This window comes from Camelus bactrianus, chromosome 2 (genome assembly GCF_048773025.1).
Source record: "Camelus bactrianus isolate YW-2024 breed Bactrian camel chromosome 2, ASM4877302v1, whole genome shotgun sequence".
NCBI classification, from domain to species: domain Eukaryota; kingdom Metazoa; phylum Chordata; class Mammalia; order Artiodactyla; family Camelidae; genus Camelus; species Camelus bactrianus.
Genome location: NC_133540.1, coordinates 37,419,775 through 37,427,181, shown reverse-complemented (window position 1 = coordinate 37,427,181; position 7,407 = coordinate 37,419,775).

The window sequence follows — 7,407 nt, the reverse complement described above, 5'->3', positions numbered from 1 at the left end:
ATACAGATACAAATGTATAATCCTCCAAATTTCTTACTCATTTCTGACGATAAGAAAATTTGAAATAATAGATCCTAAATTTCAATGGCACTTAGTAAAAATTGTTAAGAAGCTATTAAAACAAGAAACAGAGATTTTCAGAACTTCAAGCACCAGATTAACAATTATCCTTTCTTTGGAAAGAAATATTAGGATAAATACTGTATTTGCATACCAGTTACCAAAAATTTAAGTGAAATCTATATATGTTTACCTATCTTATCAATAGAAAATTGCTTTTCTAAGTTTGTTTAATAAAAAGCAGCAAACAAAGAAAAAAACACCCTTTCAAGGTTTACTTAAATAGGTAATTACATTAGTTAAAATGTTTGCTGTAGAAAATTAAGTTTGTTTAAACTATAAATTATGTTTCCATTGGAGGTTGATTTTGCTCAATAACTTTGTCATATTTAACCACTCTCACCTGACTGTTAATGTAAAACACTAAACTTTTTCTTATTAATGTGGAATATGTAATTGATATATAAAGCTCTTATTATATGTAAGTTGTTTTCCTAGAAAAATAAATAAGGGACTCAACCAGAATAACTTTAATATCCACATAGAATCTTAATTTCCCAGGATAAAACTTTACTGACCAACCACAAATTATTTTTCCATTTTCTATTGATATTCACTTAGGTTGCTTTCAATTTTTTCATTATTACAGTGTTTCTGTGCCCATTCTGGTATGTATCACCTTGAGCACATGTGAGTTTCCATTTCTAAAATACATACCTAGAAATGGAATTGTTGGGTCCTAGGGTATGAGTAGCTTCATCTTTACTAGATATTGTTAAATTCCTTTTCAAATTGTGTCTATCAATAAACATTGATTATACAAACACATCACCTCATATTAGATTTTTGAAATTTTCACAAATCTGATAAGTGTACATTTTTTGCGTATTATTGTTTTTGCTTGCCCTTCATTGGTTACCAGTAAAACTGAGGATCTTTTCATAAATTTGTTAGCTGTTCAGAGGAGGGGAGAGTATAGTTCAGTGGTAGAGTGCATGCTTAGTATGCAGGAGGTCCTGGGTTCAGGCCCCAGTACCTCCATTACAAAAAATAAATGAATAAATAAACTTAATTACCTCCGTCCCATGTAAATAAATGAACAAATAAAAATTAAAATTTTTTTTAATGTGTTAGCTATTCAGCTTTCTTCTGTGAATTCTTATCCTTTGTGAATTTCTTAGAATGTTTCTTTTTTTATTCATTGGTAGAAATTCTTGAAATATCCCAGATTCTTATACTCTGTTGGTTTTATATCTTGTTCTTTATCTTTTCACTTTCACCATGGTTATTTTTATTGTATAGAAGTTTTTATATTAATGTAATCTAAGGTATCACTCCTTTTCTTCTGTTTAGCATTTTTGTATCTTGAGGCATCTTTCCCTTTTCTGAAGTCAAAGAAATATTTTCTTCCAAAAATTTTAGAGTTTTTCTTCTCACTTTTAAATTGTTAATCCATTGGGAATTTGTGTGTGTGTATGTTGTAAGGTAAGAGGCTACTTTTATTTTATTTTTCCATGTGGATACCTAATAGTCTCTGCCCCACTTACTAAAGAGTTCATCATTTCCTTACTGATTTCAAATCAGTCATAGTACTCCTTTTCATATATGTGTGAGCTTGTTTCTCAGCTGCCTGTTCTTTTCCATTGCTATTTTTTATCTATTCACATATACCAACTATCTTAACTGCTATAGTTTTATAAGTCTTTATATCTAGTATAGTAAGTCCTCCCACCACACACAACTACCTTCATTTTTTAACCTACAATTTTAGCCATATATTTATATTACACAGAAAACGATGGAAACTTGACTATACAAAACTCATCCACATGAAAATACTCCACACAGTCCAGATGATGGCCAACTGCATGTGCTGTCAAGAGTATGAGAAGTTCTGCTTCCAATTAATGCTGAGTTACAAGGAAATTGATTTTTAGGGAGAAACAGAAAATATTACTGTAAACCATAATAGCCAATAGGTAGAAAAGAGTTAAGATGGTACTGGGAACCCTGCTTCATTACTGCTGTTTTCATGGAAAATCTTTTGAAGTGAGTTATTGTTGGACAAGAAATGTCTCCTCAAGAGCTTACATAATCTCTCATGTCAACTTTATTATATTGACTTGATTTTTGAATAAGTTTTAAGGAGTAATATGAAGATATTGGGTATTTCTGTTCAACTTTCAGCTTAAGAGAGAGACAGTCTTTGTTATGAAGAGTCATGTTTAAATACTTGGGAAACCATCTCTTTGGGAACAGTGAAGCTAAAATAATGTGAGGTGGCACATGTAATTGCACTGGAATCTGCCTGCAGCTACAGTTCTCATGTAAATTGATTAATGTGGTGATGCTTGTTCTAAAGCTGAAAAGGCTTCCCAGAGCCCTATTGAACCAAAACCCTATGCTTGCCCTCCCCAGACTATTAACAAAGATATGAAGGGAAAAGGATCTGGGTAGAAACCTGAGCAAGTTATCTATAAATGTAATGCTTTCCAAAAAATATAAAAAGTGTAAATGGAATGAAAATTCAATTCAGAATAACAAGTGGGCTTTATACTAAGAAAATAAAAATATAGGCTGATTATGAAAAAACCCCACATTTATATTTGGGAATTTCTTCAGTTGATTTTCCAAATAATCTGAGTAAATTCTATGTTTACATTAGAAATTATAAGTATTTGGGTGAAGTTAACAATCTGAGCTTTTCTCAAGATTTACCTCTTGGAATATATTTAGGTTGAATTTTATAAAAGTGCTGATTTTTTAAAAATTGAAATATAGTTGATTTACAATGCTGTGTTAGTTTCTGGTGTACAGCATAGTGATTCGATCATACATATATTAAAATTGCTCTTTCTGTAGATTAAAAATGGCCAAATATCAGCAGTTTCATAGAGATCAACTCTATAAAACAGAACATAACTCCCTGAGCATCATGATTTCATTAAACAAACACTGATTGAGGGCCTTAATGTGTTCCTTCTTCTCAGGCAACTCTCTTTCTATTCAGAGATTCTAAAATATGAACAAATAATTGAAAACTAGAATGTAAATGCAATAATAGACTAAGGGATAGAATGACACAAAGGCAGGTGTGATAGCTTCAGCTCAGTCAGCTGAAGAAAAGTGTTGTAAAGCGGATAATGTTTGAGCTGAGTAATTAGAAGAAGTTGAGCCGGTTTAGGGATTGCGAGTGTCTTTCCAGGTGGAGTGGACGACGTGTACAAAACCTTTGAGGCATAAAACAGGATGGCAAGTTCAAGTCATAATGCTGCTAAATCATTCAGACTGCCTGGACCAGTTGAGTGAAGGTGGCTGAAAGCTGCAGGCAAATAGAAATAGGGACGAAAAATAAGATTGAAGAGGGACTAGACAGCTGTGGTTTGTGGAGGGCCTTGAATGTCATACTGTAAAATAAGAATTTTGATGGTAAAGAAGTAACAAATTCAGATATCCTCAGTCAGATACTGGTGGGCTCGTGAAAAGTTTTAAAATAGTAGGTAATGTGATCAACTCAACCATTTTAAAAGGATAACTCTGAATTGAATAGTAGGGAGACTTGCTAAGTGGTTGCAGGTGTGAGAAACTGAACTAAGGTAACAGTTTGGAGACAGTGTGAAGATAAGAGTCTTCTGACTGGGAGGAGTAAGAGGTGCGATGGTGGTGAATTTTAAAAAGCTTAGTTCCAGAATATTTCGCTAGGATTTGAGTTCTTTAAAAAAAAAAAAAAAGTAATATTTTCCTTATTGAATTACTATGTGAATAGAATAACTGGGTTGTGGCTTTGTAAAACCTATTATTCTAAATATCTCAATAATAGACTAAAATCACTGCATGATTAATTCAATCAACTATCATAATTATTATCTAAAGATGAAATTTAAAAATCAGGTTAATTGGTCATTCTATTTGTTTTTTGTTTGTTTGTTTCTGATTGAGGCATAATAGATATTACCACAGTCCACACAGAATCGTCCCCTCTAAAGGAAGAGGCTTTCCCTAGTTCTGAATGAAAGCATTTCTGATATGTGAGGAGGGATTCTCATTCTTAAAGGGACAGCAATAATGCCCACAGTCTTGCCATCTTCATGTCACTTGATAAAGAAAAATGCTAATTTTCTCTTCATGTCCTTCCCTCACCCCAGAAATCACTATCTATATGAAAAGATCTCAGAAAATATAAGTTAACTTTTTGTATTAGTTTAATCATTAATTTGGATAATGGATATTTAAAATTAGATATCCACATTCAAATAATAATATTTAAAACTGTCTAAATTCCTCCAACTTATTCAGTAAAACCTTATCCCCAAAGTTAAATAAAAATTTCTTTAGAGATACTTCTAACTGAGGGACAATTTGCTGTATAATGAAGGACAGTGTTGCTTCTGGCCAACAGATGCTATCTACCAGGACACATACTTGGCACAGAAATTACTAACACATTCAGAAACTAATCTTCCCTGAATCCAGCTTCAACTCTCAAAAGCTGGCTGTGGAATACACTGTACTTTGTAATAGAAAATTCACGTTTTGGGAAAACAGTAGTTACTGCAGACCCATTGTTCGAGACTGCTCCATACATTTCTTTCAACAGTTAAGTAACATTTAAATATCATGGGCATGTCATTGGTTAGAAAGCGTGTTGAGTTTTTCTAAACTTACTCTTCCTTTATATTCCTGTCTTTATCAAAGAGAAGTAACTTGGTTATCTAATTCTGCTGCCAATTTTTATCTTTTGCAATGGGTTTCCCATTCTAGGCCCCACACTCTATTTATCCCATTTTGACTTTCTTAATGTATTTTTTAATTCTGTTAAAATCAGTCAATGGTCTGATAATTAAAATGCTGCTTATAGAATACTGTTGTTAAACTTTCATTACACTGGGTGTTAGTCAAAAAAGGTTAATACAATATAGGTTACTTTTAGACTTCAAAATGTGGTTTTGAATAAACATTGAATTTTAAAAGGAAAAAAAAATCCTTCTGTATGCAGTTACACTTGGCATTTAGTAGTTCTAAAAAAAATTTCAGGAAAGGCAAACTATTGGCCAGAAAGTTAAACCAGACAAATTCTGGATCTGCGGGCACAGCTAATTCTTTCTTCATTCTAGTTAAATACAACACGTGAAAGCTGGGCTGCACCAAATTCAGTTTTCTTTCCTGATCATCTTAACTACATCTCGCTGCTTAAACTGTCCTAACTTCATGGCTTAATACACAACCATCTTTTTTGCTCACGGTTCTGTAGATCAGCCATTTAGTCTGTGTTCAGCTGGATGGTTCTTATCTGGTCTTGCCGGGTCATTCTGACGACTGCAGCCATCAGGCATGTCTGGTCTAGGATGGCCTCACTCACAGAGCTGGGGCTGGTGCCAGCTCTAGGCAGGGCCTCTCTCTCCACATGGTCTCTCATCCTCATGGAGTAGCCCAGGCTTTTTCACTTGGCAGTTCTCAGGGTTCCAAGATTGGAAGAACTCTCACAAAGTTACTCCCACAGCATTCTACCAAGCAAAGTACAAGACAAGGCTGAATTTAAAGAAGTGAAAAAATAGTCTCCATCTCTTGATGGGAAGGAATGTAAAGTCACACTTCCCAGGAGTGCACATATGGGGGAAGAATCTGCAGCTATATTCAACCCCAGTGTAACTGAACAGTTGGTGAAAGAAGTTCCCCTTTACAGAAGTAGTCCCACTAATAAATAATGATTACAATATCACCATTTCACAGCTTCTAATGAAATAATGGATCAATGACTTCTAATATCACAAAGAGAAAAGCAATTAAACATTGTGAGTCCTGACGGAAGTGTGAATGCCACCTCTGAAGTATTCCTGTCAAAACAATAAACCTAGATCTGATCAAACCTCTGGATCTAAATACCAACTGATGGGTAGTACAGGGGAGAGGAACATGTTAAAACAAAACAAATAAACCAAAAAAAACAAAAAAAACAAAAAAAAAAAACCAGGTGGTTGCAATAAGCAGAATCCAGACTGAAAAATTGTTCAGATCAAATGAGCCAGTTTATTTTAAAAAATAAATAAACTGCAAGAAAAAACAAAAGGGGAAACCTGTAGAAAAAGAGACTTAGGGATGTCTTGACCGATTGCAATTTGTGGACTTCAGATTCTGGGCTAAACAACAAACTGAAAAGGAGAGAAAACCTTTGATGAGGCAGTTGAGGAAATTTGATTATTGACTAGATAATTAGTAATACTAAAGAATTATTATTGTTATTATCATTAAAATTTTACAAACAGGCAGTGGTGGTGGTAGAAGATTAAGTGGGCAGGACTATGAATCTAAGATTTGCCAAGAATTGATAATTGAGGCCACATGAAGATTCCTTATACTGTTCTCTCTACTCTTGTTTGAAAATTTCCACAATATAACATTAAAAAGAAAAAAATATATATATTAAAATTTTTTTTTAAGACAAAGGAATTCTTCTTTTTGAAAGACTTCCAGGGGGCATTATTGTGGCTGAATAAAATACCTAGAATTATGGTGATTTCATCCTGTGATTATGAGGAAAGCCTACCAAGGAGAAAGCAAAAACATTCTTGAGAGTAGAGCAGAATAATAGAAATAATCTGGTTCTTGATGACCGAGCCACAGAATAAACTAACCCGAAAGCTGCCTGAACTCCAGATAGCTGGCTAGATAATAACTATCTCCTTTGTTTCATCTATTTTGAGTTAGTTTCTTTTATTTGCAGCACAAACCATCCTAACCGAAACAGTGGAGATGAATGCATTTTTGTATGTGTGTTGAGGTTGTATGAGTGGTACTGGGTTGTGTTTCTGCTGCATCTTACAGAATGTTTAGTGAAACAGCATCCCTTAATTTATGAGTCTAATGCAGAGTTGGTATTGCAACAAATTCAAAACAAATCCAGGGTACATCTTGTACCTCAGAACTGAATGTTGCTCTGCAATGATTAAATCCTTAGAGTTATTTTTTCTTTGTACCTCTCAAATTCCAGAGGCATTAAACCAGCCAGTATATCACCTTCCATTTATATCCTACCCTAGTTTACCATGGATGAAAATCTTAGCAGCCACTCTGCTACAGAAGGCCAGGGACCAGCAATCTTCCACCTACCACCGGTGATGGGGTCCTCATCCCCATCTAGCTGGAGAGTGATACAATTCCAGAAGCCTATTCTTAGAGTCAGCTTCCTAGGACTATGTCCAGTACCAATTATCTAGGTGGAGTTTCTAGAAACTGCTTGAAACAGGAATTTGGGGACAGGTGATTTGTTAAAGAGATGCTCTCAGGAGAATAGGAAGAAGGCAAGCAGAATAGAACAGGAGGGAAAGTTAAGCAAGGATGTAATCTCAG